Below are 17,845 nucleotides of genomic sequence, written 5' to 3'. Positions count from 1 at the left end.
CGCCGCGCCCCGGCGGGTGACCCCCGGCCGGTGACCCCCCGCCGCCCCCGGGGCCCGGGAGCCGTCGGGGCCGCGGCGTCCGCCCCGCGGGGATGCCTCTGCGCCTCCCGCCCCCGGTGGCCCCTCCGTGGGAGCTCCCCGCAGCCGAGGTCAGGGGAAGGCCTGGCGGCCGCCCGCGCCCCGCGGGGCTACCCGGGGCTGCGCTGCCTTTGTCGGCGCCCCACGGGGGCGTTCTGGGGAGGAAGACTGGAGACCCCTGAAAGGTAGCGTTGATTGCCAGTCACGGCCCCCGGCTGAATACCCGCTGGGCTAAACTCGGCTCTCAGGGTGCTCCTATTTGGCCCCTGGAAATGCCTAGAAAAATAGGTGGCTCCAAATTATTCCAGAGCAATTTGGAGAGGCCGCAAAAGAAAATACACCTGAATTGGCTCTGTGTAAGACAGCTGGGGTCCAATTAGGCTTAGCAGCAGAGATATGCACTGCCTGAGCAGAATTACTGCAATTACAGACGAAGGTCCAAGCGTGACAGAAGGCTCGTGTCTGATCCTGTTTGGGTCCCACAAGGAGCACTACTGAATCAGAGATAGTTAATCTTGGTGGACTCAAGCTTCATGCCATGAATTTAAGGCTGTCAATGCAGTGCTTCTTGTCACGGTATACCAGACATTTTCTACTATAAGGCAGCGTGATTCCCCTATTACTTTGGAAACTGGACGGTAGATTGCACAGTCACCTTGTTATCCAGCAACATGCAGAAGTGATCAAGCTTAAATGCGGAATATGATGCCAAACGAAGTATGCGGTACTGGAGAAGCACTGTTCTCTCTGACATAATGTTTCAAGCACACTTAATTTATTGTTTCCATTAGAAAAGTATCTAGTAATCTGAAAATGGATCTAAAACCTATTGTTCTAGATATTACGTTTGACACATAATAAAAAGAAAGCACATGCCCTGCAAAGCTTGTAGGGAGAGCAGATGAAACGTGTTGTAGGGATACCCGTTGAGAGGGTTGTGCAGGTTTTCTCAGGTCTCATAAATGTGTTGCACCAGCACAAACAAACCTGCCGGAGCACTTTCTAAAAGCCAGCACACAAACAGACAGGTCCAAACAAAAACGCTGAAGCTTTAACCTACCTTAAACTCTTTCCCTGCTTCTAACAAGCCCTCTTGGTTCTGGACGACCTCTCGGTTCTCCACTGAGGCGAGGACCACAGCTCACAGAAACACAGCATCTCTCCTGACCAAGCCAAGGGCAGAAGCAGCAGCACACACAAAGGTGATGGGTTTCCTCACAAGCAGACACATGCACGCACGGTGCACCGCCTCTCCGTGCTACCTGTCTCGTCTTGTTTTAGCCGCTTCTAATGAGCAGGCAGGGTACTGGAGCATGCACAAATCTTGCTTTTTGAAGCACCCTGAAAGCAGGCTCATATTTTTCATTACCTGGGTGGCCCAGAAGAACTTTTCAGGGAGCAAGAACCAAACAGATAGTAAAATAGGCACATTTGTGGGTGAACCTCAGTTTCATGCTTCTTGGGCTTCTCTGTGACCTACAAGAACCAAGAAACACCAGAAGATGGAACTGAAACTGCCTCTGACTTGCTCATTCTTCACTGCCAGATCACATCAGGATATAAGATACCTGAGGACTATTTGTTTGCAGACTGCTGGAAGCAGAGACATAATCACCTATTGGTGAGTCATAACCACACAATCGCATAGGGGTGATGATGCAAACCTGCAAAGGCACAGAGAGTGATATTAACTTAAAGGTGTCTTCTTCCTCTTTCTATTTTTTGATAAAAAAGCAAAATATTGGGACAAGATCCTCAGTTTTGGGAAAGCAATGTAACTCCATTGCTTTTGTCAGAGCACAGATTTACATTTGCTGAGGTTATAGCCCATTCTGTATGTAAAATATTGTTCTGCCTGAGCAGATTCTTCCTTCCTTTCTCTAAACTTGAGTTTAATTCTTGAAAAGTGTCCGGCTTGTCTGAAGCCTCTGGAAGACAGAACCCTCTTTTTTAAACGTGGGATGTGCAGTGCCACAGCAACAGCAGTGCAAATGCCACCGCAAGGAGTTAGTTCAGCCTACTAACACTACTCTGCTAACTCAACCCATGTTGTGACTTCAGCTGGAGTGGCAACAAACTCCTCCAGCTGCCCCGCCAGGCAGCAGTGTTCTATGGTGAGCCTCAAGGCAGGCAAAGAGAAATGTGCAGCTCTCTAGAAATCCTGCAGTGCTCTTAACTGCTGTAAGCCTTGTTTGACAGGAGAGGAAGGCTAATCAAATACTGGCTCTACTGGCATGTGAAGCAATAAAAAGGAAAGGGAGAGTATCTTAGAAGGTCCTTACTGCCACAGTGAAACTGCAAAAACCAGATCTGCAGTGGGGTTGAAAAGCAGTTCCATCATTCCCATGCCTTCAATTTTTCCTGATTTTCTTCCCCAAACTATATGTAAATTGCAGGTGGGAGGCCAGAACTCATAGACATGCTTATCCCATCATGACTTTTTGTACCAACACTAAATTCAGTGTGTGAAGTACGTCACTAATTTTTGTAGGTGCTGTGACCCAAAAAATAACTTCCTGATATTGCATCCCCTCTCTGACTTCTGCAAGAGGGAAATCACAGACAAGACATAAGGTTAGGAGTCCACTCTGTGACATACAGACTTATGCCAAAAGCTTAGTAAGCAACTGAACTTGCTCATCAGCTACAGGTCAAGGCTATCACTGACATATTTGAAATTATAGTCTTTTTTGGAGTGATTTCTAGTAGAAACACTCAGACAATGGCCAACTTGAAGTATTCTTTCTTTTTCCCTAAAAAAACCCCTAAAAAGAACATGAAAAGTTCTTGTGATCATCAAAATCATCAGCAAAGTAAGTAACAGTAATCTTCTAGCTTCGCAAGGATACACACTTGAATACATAGAGATATGCATCATATATTTTTTATATACTGAAGGGTATATCAGTTCTCAGCAGACACAGAGGGTAGATTAGTGGTATCAGTTGCTTTTGTTGTTCTTAATCTCCTGTTGCTTCACCATATTTACCAGTTCCCCTGACTTTTAATCATGCAGATTCTTTCTGTTTGGTTTTTTTTTTTAACTCTCCCTAGTCCATTTTCCTGGATCCACAACTTTTTCTGTGTAACTGAAACTTTCTTGAAAAGTGTTTGCAAGGAAGACTCTATCATTGTGATCTCTTTAACAGTATCTCTGAGAGTGTACTGAGGAAAGCAGAGACCCCTGGGAGTTTTGCTTTCCCACTGTACCATATTCTTCATGAGTTTTTAGTTTAGTCCTTCTGCTGATACACTAGACCCAAGAAACCTTCAAGTCCTTTTCTCATACTGGGTTGTTTTCCTTGCATATCTCTCCCTGAGCTTAGAGGATGAGTAGTGTTATGGCAAGAAGCAAACTAATATGCAATCAACTTTTAAAATTTGTATTTTTCTAGGGAACGCAAATTGTTTCCTTCTGGTGTCTCACAGAGTAACCCAAACAATCTGCCATGGCAAGCAGCTTATGAAACAGAAAAAAAATTATCATCACAAGGTGCTCTGCTGCTGTAACAAGGAAAGAAGCTGAGACCTTTTCCATTTTGTTCACTGCATCATCTAAGTAGCAGAATCTGTCAGTAGAAGTTTGTGTTAGATTCAGTGCAAGTGAGCCGTCTCGTGGGCCTATCTGATACTTGGATCACAACTGAAGTGCAGTCAGAAGGAAAGAAAGAAGTGTTCATAAGAATTGAAACAAGTCTGGATTCTCAGAAACACAAAGCCAAATCCATTTCCGCAGCAAGCTGATGCAACTCTGAAGATGCTGGGAAGGGGTGAACCAATTCTGAAATTAATTTGGCTTGCATTCTCTGACAATCTCCATTCTTCCCCCCTCCTCCTTTCTTTATTTTTTTTAAGGTGGAATAAATCTCTGCAGATCAGTGAGTATTTTGGAGTTACCTGGGACAGAGGATGGAATAGGCTTGCAAAGTCTGGCTTCAAACCCATGCTTTTTAGAGGGCTGCTCCTGGGAGGGGCAGTCTCATTGCTACACATTTTACTTGGGTTAGTGAGTGAATTTAGAAATGGCAAAGGGAATCAGCTAAGGGCAGAGAGGGGAAACACTCATATTACCACTGTGGGAGAAAATCAAACCTGAGCTTTGTTGGCTCAGAGGAGGACAATTTTGAAAACTCTTCTATGCGCAAATAGTCACAGAATCCAGTGAACTAGTGCTGGATTCCTGGGCTGAAGATTGACTCATTTGTAGATCCAGAGTGGGTCTCGGGTATACAGAAGATGTTTGCCTTGCTCCTGAGCTAGGAAGGATGTCTTCTGTGGGATAGTCTTGAAAAGTGAAGGAAAAACTGAAAGTTTCTTAATCCCTAGACTACTGATATGAACCACAAGTAACACAGCTCCGACTGTGTGATGGAATGAAGTATATGCTCCCTATTCTATTTTAAAAACACTCTCTCCCAGTTGAAGTTTATGCTGTTGATGTAGTATAGGGCTTGAGAAACAGTGGCCAGCCTTCTGAGCTGCCTGGGGGCTTAGCTGAATTCACACGTAAAATTATTCTGAGTCATGGACAATCCTCTTGTAGCTTCCTGGTGAGGTTGTAGAGAAAATACTGCTAGATTACAAGCCCCAACAATAGCATGACTTGGAAAGAAGCCTTTGAGAGAAACTCTTAATGGATCAGATAAATCTATGTGGACATGCAAAGCTAGAGCTCGCTCCTGACAGTGAATTCTTATACTGTGAGTGACTGACTATAAAAAGACTATGGGGAAAATCTGAGTCTTCTGCAGCACAAAGAAACCATGAGACTATCAAATGAAAGTCATCTCAAAGAAACCATGCTAAACTGTTCAACACTATAATCTAACACAATCTCCTAGAGACTGAGATGTTTGCGGGCTAATCCTTCCTGCAGGTTGTACCATGAGAGACGTAGCCAGAAGAGAGATCACAAGTGTGAAATTCCGCGAGTGTGTACCATCATCCCAAGGGCCTCGGACCCTTGGAGATGCCTAAGACTTGGAAGCAGCAGTACAACTGAGAGACTGCACAGAGGAAAAAAAAGACCAGTCAGTCCTCGTGTCAAAGCGTTTTTTAAGACAGACACTGAACTGGAGAAATCTGCTGGTGTAATCAATTAACAAAACAAAACACTGAATTAATTAATCAACCCTCAATCAATCAACAAAATCTTCCTCTATATCATCTCCAAAAACACCCCATTGCTTCAGATGACCCAAGCAGTGAGTGGGAGCACTTTGGTTTTAATTGCCAAAATAATGGCATAAATATTGGATTAAATTCTACTAAGTAAGAGTACTCAGGCTTCTTTCAACCAAACCATTTGAAATGTTGCAGTAGATCCTGGGTGGATAGAGCAAAATCATCAATTCTTGAGGGCTGTCTGACCCAGGACAGGATCTTTCTTATGGATTCCTTTTTGAAATAAGCAAGGCAGGAACTTGCCAGGTGCCTGGCCTAAGCACCACCAAAGCTAGAGAGAGGAAAGATCCCTGTTGACTGAAATGAGTTCTACTAACAGTTAGATTTGATCAATTATGAACTGAGAATAGAAACTTGTAGAGAGGAGATTCTCTGTAATGACAGAAGTGAAACGCTTTGTAATCAGAGCTTGGAAGTGGAAGGAGGTCTATGTCCGTAGTTTAAAAATACAGACAGCTGTTGATTCCTTTTTTTCTATAAAACCCCACAACCCAAATACAAAAAAAGGCATAGTTCAAAGGCTGGTCATTTCCAGTCAGCCTCCTTGTAGAGACACCATAGGAATGACAACAATGGCTTTTCCCTAGCCATGATATGCAATAGTTAGTAACATGAGGCCCTCACCTGAGTGGGATGTTTGGACTTCAGATTCTGCTGGGGGAGTGGTCAGGTGGGAGAGATGAGATACAGGTTTGATCTCTGGGACTGTATTTACAAGCAATGTCTCTTTCTACAACTGCCTGCTGGTTTCAGTCTGACCTGAAGCACACTGCCCTCTGCAGTGTCTCATTTGTTCCTGTGGGTGTTTGCTTAAGCTCCCAACAAATATTCTTTTTGACATTTTGTGCTTTTTCCAGGGAGTTATAGCTGATCACGTGGTGAGTCTGGAGCCTGAGATACTTAGAAATGGCACTGATTCTTTCATGAAATACCCTCACCTGACCAAGAGTTGCCAGGGTTGGTGAGGTCCCGTGTTTCCTTCCCCTCTCTGCTGAGCCTGCCATTGTAAATCAGCAAGGGTCATGTAGGGTAGGAGGCCTGGTAATGCAGAAATATGTATGTTGGGAACCAAACTGATTTTCCTGGCAATGGTTTGCTAGCATATGTAAAGGAGCTTTTGTTAGCTGTCAGCTTGAATGGAACGTCAATCATTCCCTTGGTGTGATCTTCAGATCACTGCACTCAGAGAGGGAAACCCCTCTCTTTGTCTTCAGACAGCAGTAACTCAGATCTTTGGAATTTGAAAGCCTTATTTGTTGTTAAGAAGCCCTTGCGATATTTAATCCCCATGTGATTTCTTTTTCAAACTCTACAGAAAAGTTTGAACACTTTGCAACTTACATGCCATCAATATTTTTATGGGACAGTTGGGATCACTTACCATGTTCTGGGTCATCTGTCACTTTTGCTGGCAGGAGCCAGATTTCCAGAGTGGAAACGGGATGAGTTGCTAAGGGATGTCTTGCGCCCTGTGTCATTTCTGCGTTCACTGATGCGCAACAGATTTATCTTGTAGTTCAAGGCCTCTCTGTACCAGATGAGTTTTTACTGAAATCTCAGACTATCCCACATGTTCTCCTGGAGAAGACACTAAGATTATTCATAGTCTTTTTTTAAATAGTCTTCTTGCTTCTTCATGAGCTAATGCTAATTTTCTTCCCCTCGGCATCAAAGAACAATTGCTAACTACATCTGTTTCTTGTAGAAATTTCAAAGCAGTGTTACACAGCACGATTCAGGCGTGCACACATGGTAGAACCAGATAGAATTAAAGACATTTGTCTTTATCCAGTTAAACTACTGGTTCCTTTTCCTTTGATTGCTTTTTAATGTACTGGCCGCACACTGTCTCTGCCATGCAGCCCTCCGTCTCATCATCAAACTCATGCTGCTGAGCTTTTTCTTCTCTTCTATGAAGTCCTTCCCCAAATTCTGATTTTTCTTCTGTGAGGAGCTGCCCTGCACCTTGGTTCCTACCTATGTGACCAAGTAAAGCTGATGCAAAGCAGTACTCACATAGAATACAGCTTCCTAGTTGATGGAATGCAGCGTTCCCAGCACCTCTCTGCTTCTTGGTGCTCTTGACACTCCAGTGTACACTCTACTCCTGTATACCTTAGTAAAGCCAGTTTATCTGTTCCCTTTCCATTACAGACATCTGTTTTCTTCTGTGGCAATCTCTTCCTGATGCTCCTGGGGAGTGTTTTCAGCTCCTCCTTCGTCCCTTTCTGTGACTACCTCAAATATGCACTGCTGCAGTAACAAAGTCCATTGGTGACCTCAGCCTTCATGTTATTTATAGCAAAGGTAGACTCTCCTTCAGTACAGCTGCTTGTCGTCAGAGCTAGAGATCCTGAGTTACACAGCTCCCTGTAAGCTTATGATGGTAGTGGTATTCCCACATCAGGTGAGATTCATGTGAGATATTGGAAGGTCTCCTTAGCAGTAAGGCTATGCTCTTGTGTCACTATCCAGTCTGTGCTGTCCCAAGAGACCCCTTGAGCATAGTCCTCCCACACAAATGCCTTCAAGAGCAGCATAGGGTTAGAAATTGTCCCTTCAGTCAGTGAGGTGGCATAGTTGATCTCTCTAGAGTATTTCTACACCTATTTCACACAGATTCTCTTTTTGCTGGCAGCTACCCCCTTCCTTATTAAAGCACTTTCCCACAATGAAGCCACAGCATCTTTTTTTTTCTTTCTTTGTCGGCAGTTTGGTCATCCCCTTTCTTCTAGTGCTTCTCCATCAGGGAAGGTGAAAGGCAGAAGAGGACCTGCAGTCACTTGCATTGTGAAGGACTGGTGTGGGCCACTGCATGTTTCTAGGTAACTTGTCAGGTGTTTGCGAGCTGAGCAGTGATGTGTCTACGTGTGTGTGTGTGTTCAAATCACTCAGATACTCTCTGAGGGCTTTCAGAAGTCAGACGTCCTGCAAGATTCCTAAGCTGAGATGCCCAAAGCAACATGTTGCAAATTTCTTCCCTGGCTTCAGACTCATGACTTTGCCTTTTCCACTTCCAGTCAGCAGACTTCAGTTGGGGAAATACTGAGGCTAACATACCAAAACACTGATCCTAAATGCTACATGAATCCAAGTGATTGATGGAATTTCAGCCATTAACTGTAAAAACATGAGTAAGCTTATGTTAATCTACAGATGTTGTATTAGCGCTGAGCGATTTCCCAGTCCTCATTAGCAATACGCTTTGATAGGGATAGAAGGTGTTAGCTATAGTTTCCCTTCAGTAAGCTGTTTAATCATTGGAGCTTACTGGCAGTGGGATTTGAGGGACTTACGTGATCACAAAGTGAATTAGGAGTAAAACAGTACCCTCTCTCTACGCTCTCTGGGATAGTGCACTGGGGAGGGAATGGGTTCAGAGCTGCTCTGTTCCCCCATTTAAGTGGCACTGGTGTGCTCCAGTGAGGACTAAGCAAGAAGGTACTGCCTCCTTAGTCAAGATCTTCCCGGTTTTCAGGAGCACGCTTAGACCAGCACTCCTGCAGAGATCAGCACATGCTGGTGAACTTGCTATAGCATGTTTAGCCATATATTCTTGTTGGCTTACTAAGGTCTGATCCAAAGCTTACTGCAGATACAGCGAAGATTCATGTACTTCTTCAGTGGCCTTTGGGCTACTCTGGGAGGCAAAAATACAACTGTGATAGATACATGGGTGAGTGAACTCTACATTACCATCACATTTCACTCTGAAGAGATGGCAAAAGAGGTTCTGTAGCCCAACCTTGTGCGTCCCAGAGCAGTAAAAGCAACATGAATCCTACTTAATAAGTAATTTGAAAGCACTTTCTGGTTTGTGAATCATCTGCATCCCAGCCTTTCTGAGGCTCTTGGGTAATGAGACGAGAACAGTGCAGCTTCTGTAGTCATTTCTACCTGCTCACAGGGCTGCCAGCCTGCTCTGGACCTAATTTTGAGCTGTTATTTTAAAAAGCTCTCTGCCACTAAGCAGTTCTCATCTAGAGATCTCAGACATGAAGTAATCCTCCCAGCTTTTCTAGAAAAAAGCCAACTACCATTAAACCTGTTTTACAGGTGGGTAGGCTGTGCTTCAGTCTGCCTGAGATCACAAAACGTTATTTAGGGCCAAACTGCCTGGGCTGACACATTCCTGCAGCAGAGATGACCGCCGAGGAGGAATACTAACCTCCTTCATTAGAGGAAAAGAGTGCCCAGGCAGAGGGAGGGCTGGCTGCACAGCCTCTGTTTATGTACATGCTTTGCACATGACTATGAAGCAAATAAACATCACTGGCCATGTGGCTTGAGTCCAGGTGTCCCCTGGATGGAGATGCAAGCAGGGTAAACTAAAATGCCGTGCTTGGCTCTTTGTGCTGAGCCATCCGGCAGGTGGGAATGTAAAGCTCCACCTGATTGCTTATGCCTGAGTCACCTCCTTTAGCATTTGTTATTGCCCAGTATGTTAGCATGCTGCCTGCTGGATAATAAATGACTTCATTCGCTGCAGTAGTGAGGACACGATTAAAAATTAACCCTGGGAAATGATCCTGCATATTTTTTTCAGTCAGAGCCAGACAAGGGGGAATAGGAGAGGAATGCTGTTGAAATCTGATTTGCAGAAAAGGTGAGTGGTGAGCTTTTGGTAATGGGGATGGCTCAGGCTTTAGTTTAATCACTGCAGTTGTTGGCAATCAATGATCAAAATTCAGAGAGCTTAAGGCACTTGGTAAAGGTAAAAGCAGTGCAAGTAGTAAAGACAGGCATATTGCAGAGGAGGTCAAAGAATGGGATAAATGGGGATTACTATGTATATATCTGTTTGCAGAAAAAAATTAATTTATCACATGGATGTTATTACCACATGTAATGAATGGAATGGGATCTGCAGATGAAAAACTCTTCAGTTTTGGTTTATGTGTTGCACCCTTTTCTCAGTATCACACTTAAAATCCACACCCTATCTATAGCAGCATGCAGAGTTTATTTCCAGAAGTGAAGGGTTTGCATTAAATATCTGAGGAAATAGAACAACTGACAGACAGATATTTCATTTTCTTGGCTTCTCTTGCCTCCAGCACCCACACAGTATCCATCAAATTGTCTCAAGTCAAACCCTCACAGGCTGCATTTGAAGCTTGGGCAAGGAGCCAGGCAGGCTTAGAGAGCAAAGACCTTTCTGTCCGCATGCACTTACCCCTGTCTGTTTGCTGCAGTCCAGAGCAGGGGAGCTCAGCTGTAGGCTCAACAAAAAATACCTCCTTACTCCCTTTGCATTGTTCCAAGAAAGGGATTTGATCTGAAGCCTGCAGACGCTCATATTAATGATCCCATTGTTGACACAAAAATTGCACCTTGTTCTGAGACGTCATTCAGCTGGCTTTGGTACAGCAGCAAGCAGCACGTCCCATCCCGAGCCCACAGTTCCTCAGGGACGTTCCAGGCCCCTGGGCTGCTCCATTCGTAGATGGTTGGTACCTATAGATAGTCTGGATGGTAATATAAGCTGTAATGCCAGGTGCAGTGACTATGCAGGCAGATTTGCCCTCTGGCTGGCATGCTTTTTTCCAGAAGCATATAATAGCTGTTGATTTCAGAAGCCATACTGTGATATGACAGCACCTATGAAAGAGCCAAGCTGAGGTCTGCATGTTTGTACTGAGTCACCTGCCCATCTCCATGTGGCAGAGGTATTTTAAAATGTCAGGCTTAAGCAGATATTATGCTGCAGCAGAGAAGATGATATAAAGTTCCTTCATAAACAATTTTACGAAATTGCTGGATGAAAGGTTCTCAGGTATTGCTGTGTTCAAGATGGAGACATTTCCTACTCCAAGATCTTTCCTTACCTGTGGCATTTCAGGGATCATAGTTGAAATATTCCTCAGCCTAATTCCTGCTTTTAATTTATGTTCCCTCCTTTCTCTCTCCATCCAGACAGAGCTTTGTCATTAGCCCTAGTACCTGGCTATCTTGATTAGCTATCAGAGCCCCCAAGTCTCCTGTCCATTCTGCTCCCTGGTCCTGTCCATTACAGTGATGAGGAGTGTGCCTTCAGAACAAGCAGCCCTGGTTCCCATGTATCTGGGAGTTGGCCATGCACCATGCCACACAGCAGGAAGGCTTCCAGACTTAGCAGCAGGGTAGGGTGGTCACAGGGACCTATGTTCCTCAGCAGTTGTTTGTCTAACATCTTGGTTAAAAGTGGGCATATCAGAAAGTTGTGCTTAGAGTGCTAGGATACTCCCTGAACATATTTCCTAGATAGCTGTTGTATAAACAATGAGGAAGCAATTCAAGTGTGCGATCACAAACAAGAAGGTACGTGGTATGGTAGTGGTGTGGGAACTGCCCTTGCTGGGATGTTGACTGTGGAACAAACAGGGTTTGTTCCGTGTTTCAAGATCTTGTACTCATCACACACAGCAGGCAACAGTTTCACTGAACTCTTGCTGCAGCCAAGCATGCTGCTGGAACAAGGATTGTATTTTAATGGTCACTGACCAGGCGTTATCACAATGGTTGTTGTCAACACAACACTGTTTTATAAGTATGGTCTTTGCAGAGGTTTTGGAAAGCCCAATAGCTTAGAGTTAGTTTGGCACCTCTTTGTAGGCTAGATAGTGGATATGGTTTGAAATGCCTTCCTTGAACTTCAATAGGTTTGAGATCACACCCATGGTTTGGTTATTTATTTATTTATTTCCCCACCTGCCCACCTGCACCCAGATCTCTGTATTTCACTCTCCAGGTTGCCAAGGGCTGTGTGTCTTGCCCCTGTGTTGTGAGGCAAGTATGTCAAAGAAGAAAGAAGTGACCTATGCAAACAGCTGTAGGCAGCTGCTCGCTGTTCAGGTCTCTAGAAAAGGAAGTTGTGAAATACACCTGGAAAATCTGCCTTCCACAAAACAGGAGTTAACCAGTAAACAGTGAATATATAGTTGAGTGCTAGACACTTGTGTTTCCACCAGCTTTTAAGGAGAATGAGAAGGAAATGTATTTTTAACATCAGCTTAACTTGTAACCTGATCTGTTACTGCAGGGAGGAATCAACTGATAAATTAGCTGCCTGTGTTTGGTACCCAAGATTACTGGGAACGGTCTTTAATGAATGTCCCTGTGTTAGTACATCCCCAGCATGGCATAGGGAGTGATCAGTGCAGGACAGGACAGGGGAGGCTTGTGTGTATCCAAGGAAGACAGGTTCCGACAGTGGTGAGGTGTCAGGAGTGCTTGTGGGGGACACACATTTTGTCACACTGATTGGTAGTATTTTAGACATAACCATCTACATTGGCCTCTGCTACAAAATAGTAGGAGCCAAACACTGTGCAGAGTTGAGTCAGTTTAATGCCAGTGCAATGGATGAACTTCTGCTCATCCCACCGAAGCAAAATTTTTTAATTGATCAAGCCTCTGCGACCCATCATATTAGAAAAGCCCAGGTGCAAATCCAGCACTGGTTTTGCCACCTTTATGTTTTCCAAAAGTTCAAATCCAAATTGAAACAGAGATTGTCAAAGATCCATTTCCATTGCTAACAATGGTAGGCGAGTCTGGGAATGAAAGGTCTTTGCTCAGACTATAGGAAGTGGATGAAGGTGAGTCACAGTACTACAGGAGCATCATGACTCCTACAGATAACAGTAGTTTGTGGTCAGAGAAGGATTCTTATTCTGAATTTCTGTCTTCTGCTGAAGGGATTTGCTCAGCCAAATGCACATCATGCAGCTCTGGCACTATAAGGTTTAGCCCAGGATCTCTTCTAAGATGTTACAGGAAAAGAGGATACTAGGATGGAGTGCTGAGCCAAAGGTGCAAGCATACAGTGATATAGTGTGAGTTTTCATGGCCAAAGGGCTGGCCTACAAGCACAGCTGGCATCCCTGGTAGAAAACAACATGCCATGTTCGCTGCCATGTGCCATCACCAGCCAGTGGGGCTGGTGATAGATCCAGCCTTGAAAACAAACTGTCAAGCAAGGCATTTGAGGTAGGTGTGAGTTTTGTGTGCCCTGGGATGTGTTTTATAGTTTTTAATACTTGTAAACACTACCTGAGCATCTGGGTCTCAGCCAGCATGCTGAGTTTGGTAATTTAGCTGAATTTTACTGAAACTTCTAGACAGTGCATAAAATGTACAGAAGCGTACCAATAATCCATCTCTTCTTATCACTAACCTAACTTAGCTGCTGGAATGTAAGTACATAGTCCTTTTTCTAAGCACGCATTATGCAAATTCAGAGCCAGGGCTGTAAAGACAATATTAGGAAATCAGGTCTCTCCTATCATTTGAGCAAAACTTACTTCCCTCTCTGTGAGGATAGGATTCCTTCCAGTAGTCTAGAGGAAGTTACACATGACAATGACCCAAATACAGATGAATCCCAAGGCTTTCTGAAGAGGCTATTCATGGAATAGCCCCTTACATGAGCCCCTTATATTAAGGAAAATCCAGTACAGTACGGTGGTGTGTTGCATCACTTTTAATTCCTGTATAGTATTTGCTGAACTCAACTCCACACTGCCTGCAGCAGAAGCAGATATGTAGGGTCAAGGGTTCCTTTGACAGAGCAGACAGGAACATTTTTGCCTTTTCTCAGTTTGTTCACTGATGCTGAGCCAGAAGCGAGCACAAGTCACCTAGTAGACCATGGAGCTGAAACACCCCTGGGAGTGTTGGGAGTGCATAAGGCACTTAAGGCATAAGGAGCACTTTAGCTCTTAGCATGTTAAGACAGAGAGCCATGTCTTCTAGGCTACTAATACTGGCCCTAGGATTACATGGCTGTACACAGGGATGCAGTGGGTTTGCAGTGTTTGTTCCAGTCTTCAGAACTGCCTGACCTCTTATCTACCTGCTGATCTCCTCCCTCCACTACTGCAGACTGCACTCCAGCCACCTTATTCCTCTCCTGTTGGACAGGGATTTGTGAAGTACTTTTGCCAGAGCTGTTGTCTGTAGCATGGCTCACAGCAGTGCTGTTGCTGTGATGGCTGAAAGCCTTGGTGTACATGAGTTGCATTCAGAGTAAGCTTTGAACTGTGCAAAGTATATGCAAACTAGTGGTGTAATAGCATGCAAACTGGTGCTTTGACCTGATTAATTTTTTTAAAGCCCCAATTTCTCCACTGCTTCACGCCATATCTTGCCACTTACACTGATGGGAAGTGAAAATAAATAGATCCCTTCCTGATTTGGAAACATTTTGTCGTGGCTTTGCATTGGCACAAAAGCAAGTACACATTGGAAAGCTGTTGGTTCCCCTGTCTGAAGACAACTAGATGAATTTAACAGCTGGATGAATTTAAAAGCTTGGTTGGAAAAACAGACCTAAAAGGCATACTGGGGCCACAGGTTCCTTTACACTGCAACAAGTGATGTAAAGAACAAGTGATGCTCCTGAAAAACTGTGGAGAAGGTCATTGAACCTTAATTCCTTTCTAACATCAATTTATTTTCCTCTTAGTTTATTGTCGAAAACAAAATTGTAACTCAATCATTGACTGTGGAATTCATCCCAGAAGAAATGCAAGGACAAGCAACAACGTGGACCAGGTGTGGATTATAAATAGCATCATCAAGAGATCTTCTGTGTCCCAGGGGCACTAGTCCTGTAGCCAACGCTCTTCCTTTTATATTTTTCTTTTAATCCTGCCATTTTTAAGACCTCTCAGCAAGACCTTCTCCTACAGAGGATTTCTACCACACCAGGCAGTGTAATGCCCCTAGACTGAATGAAACCCCTGTAGCAGTACAATGGTTGTGATAATGTCAGGTTTTGTACCTACCAATTCTTTAGTAAAAATTACTGTCTGGCAGCTGTAGAGCAACTTTGGACTTGTCCCATACAGTAGGACAGGATACCATACCCTGGAAAAGCAGATGTGTGCAGATAGCATCCTTGAGCTTTTCAAAACCAGGAAATAGTTTGACCCAAAAGAAACTGAGAAAGATAGAGGGCCTTGAACAGAGATACAAAACAATAATAATTTATACACAGGCATTTCAAGTTACCATTGGTTCATCTCGAGTCAGGAATGATAATAAAAAGGGAGTACAAACATATTTTTCTGGCTCTCAATATTTTTTTTCAGGTAAGAAAGCTTTTGTTACCTTTTTCCTGTAAAAATGGGAAGGGAGAAAAGTCTTACATTTATTTATTTATTCATTTATTTACAACTTTTCATTAAAATTAAGACAGAATTAGGAAATAAGCCCTTATGGACTTAGGAAATTCTGGTTCGGTGGCTCAAATATTAATACAGTGCCTTATCTCACCTTTACTACCTCATGTCTTTCATCCCAATCAATCATCTTGACTGCATAGTAATGCAGCTACTTCTGAGTAGAATCACTTGGTCGTGAACCAAAGCCTGCTTTTCTAAAGCGATAGTACAAAGGAAGGAAAGAGCTCTCTGGTGTGTCATCTGTACCTGCTATTGCTTGAAGGTAAGTGGGATTCCATCAGAGTTCTTCCCTCCCAGCAGAGCTGAATTAGGGCTTAAGCTAATGAGATATTCCAACACAACTGAAGCCTTTCTTAAGCTTACCTTTTCTCTAAGAGACTCTTCACCATGAGAAGGTGCCATTTGCTGGTTTTATTGCCTTTTAGTACCCCAAAAATCTACCGAGCCAAGAAAGGTGTTCATTTTCCTTGAGTGAGCATGCAACAGTGAGAGGAGACAGGTTCTGTCACTCAGCACCTAGCTCAGGACCCCTGAAGTGCACGGTCAGACCTCCAGATGTCACACGTGGTTTCTGTGCGACTTTGGTGACTTCAGCAGTTTGGTTTACTTGTTCATAGAAGCAAGGGCAATTAAAACTGTGATCGCCCATCTTTCAGTGTGAGTTAAAATACTCTATAAAAACTAGTAGCAAAAGTTTTTACAGGTCTAGTTCAGTTTGAAAAGATACAGCTTTGTACAAAATGCCTGATGAAGCTTTCCTTTCTGATTGCAGTTTATGAATTCACATAAGCCTGTGAAAAGGAGCAAAAACAAATGGCCAGATTCATTGAGTCAGAGAAGATGTTTTTTTAACTGGATTCTCTCATTGCCCTTTCTTTCCATGCCAGGTGCAGTGACAGCAAAATAAATTCAATTCGCAGACTCCTGTCATCCTCCGGATCTTTGGATCAGTTGTTATTCCCTCTCAGCCTCATTCATCGATGCTAAGGATGAAGTTCTAAACACTTTCTGTGGTCGAAACTGTTCTTACATCATCTCCTGAACACAGTGACTTCACTCACATGAAATCATGAGGTTAATGCCACAGTCGAGACTTCAAAGCTCTTTCTGCTGACCTGAGCTGATTTTTTTTTTTAAATACTATGGTAGTTGCTGGTTCTTAACTGAGAGAAGAATTACCAAAGTAGTCAGTGTTCTCCTTATTGTGCAATACAAGAAGATGGGAGAATTTTCCAGCACAGCTGCAGTCTGGATGGGGGTGGCAGTGCCATAGTATGAATTCTCCACTTAATCTCAAATTAGTTTTGATTTTCATCTTGTTGTATAAAATGGGGATGAATATCCTTGTTCTGTATTATCTACTTGAACTAGATAACCTTTAAAAGGTCCCTTCCAACTCAAACTATTCTATGATTCTATGAGTTTGGTAGTTGCGCTGGAAAAGGGATTCTCACAAGACAAAAAGTGATTACAGAGATGGCTAATGAGGGTGAGAGATCACTGCAAGGACAACTGTCAGGCAAAAAGATAGTTTGTAATGGAGGTTCTTATGGACAATACTCATTTTAATTTCTGTTAGCGCCATTTGGAAAAGACAGATGCATGCTAATAACATTTGCTAATTATTAAGGGGTGTCATCAAAGCAAGATAGGAAGAAGGGGATGGGGTGATAGGAATTGAATAAAATGAAGTGGTACACAGTGCAGGGTCACATACAAAACCTTTTACTACAGTGGGAACTTCCATTCCATTTGCCTTTACAACCAGGGAGGACAAAGAAAGAGAGGAACCCCATCTTAGTAGTCAGTGATTATGAGCAAGCAGTTTGATATGAACTTGATAACGTGACCCCAGGATATACCAAAAAAAATTGAGCCTTCTTTAATTACAAGAAATTTTGAGCTTGGTTTGTATGACTCCACAAAAGAAGTGTTGAGAGGAGATGACAGTGGGCCCTATAAATATATCAGGAATGCAAACATCAGAGAGGAAGAGTTATTTTAAGGTGAAAAATAATATGGCAGGAGAATGAGTAGATATAGTTTGGCAATAAGTAACTTTAGCCTATAAATTAGAAGGTCTGTAGTCTTCAGAGAGAGGCTTTGGACCAGTCTTTCAGAACAGGGAGGAAGACACTGACAGGTATCTAAATGACTCTGATGTGGTTACCTGCAATAGCAGAAAACTATTTCCTCTGACCAGAAAGTCCTTTCTGCTTCTGTGTTTCTGGATTGTAGTACAATGGGATTCCTAAATGTTAATAATGCAAGTAGCAACAGCGAATAGCTATTAATCAATAATATTAATTAGAGACTGGGTTGACTGGATGTTGCCTGTGACTGGATAAAACCAGAAGGACGGACAAATCTCTTCTTTGTAAGATAAGACACCCAAAGGAAAGAGTGCTCATCCA

The 17,845-nt window shown here is 43.4% G+C and overlaps 1 protein-coding gene across 5 annotated transcripts in view; it reads left to right on the top strand.

The window, feature by feature from the left end:
• Positions 1-141: 141 nt before the first annotated feature.
• The window catches only part of LRRC56 (leucine rich repeat containing 56), an 80,812-nt gene continuing 63,108 nt past the window's right edge, over positions 142-17,845 (top strand). For 2 of the 5 annotated variants that reach the window (XM_027703363.1, XM_027703382.1), the window contains exons 1-3: positions 1,625-1,699; positions 7,975-8,087; positions 9,809-9,868. The gene's annotated coding sequence lies outside the window, so the exon portion shown is untranslated. Of the gene's footprint in view, positions 264-1,624; positions 1,700-7,974; positions 8,088-9,808; positions 9,869-17,845 lie in introns of those variants that run through there. The other 3 variants (XM_027703390.1, XM_027703398.1, XM_027703372.1) reach the window with 2 other exon arrangements.

The sequence above is a fragment of the Neopelma chrysocephalum genome, unplaced genomic scaffold (assembly GCF_003984885.1).
Source record: "Neopelma chrysocephalum unplaced genomic scaffold, ASM398488v2 Primary Assembly neopelma1_24, whole genome shotgun sequence".
Taxonomy (NCBI): domain Eukaryota; kingdom Metazoa; phylum Chordata; class Aves; order Passeriformes; family Pipridae; genus Neopelma; species Neopelma chrysocephalum.
This window is presented reverse-complemented; position numbering and strand designations above follow the sequence as displayed.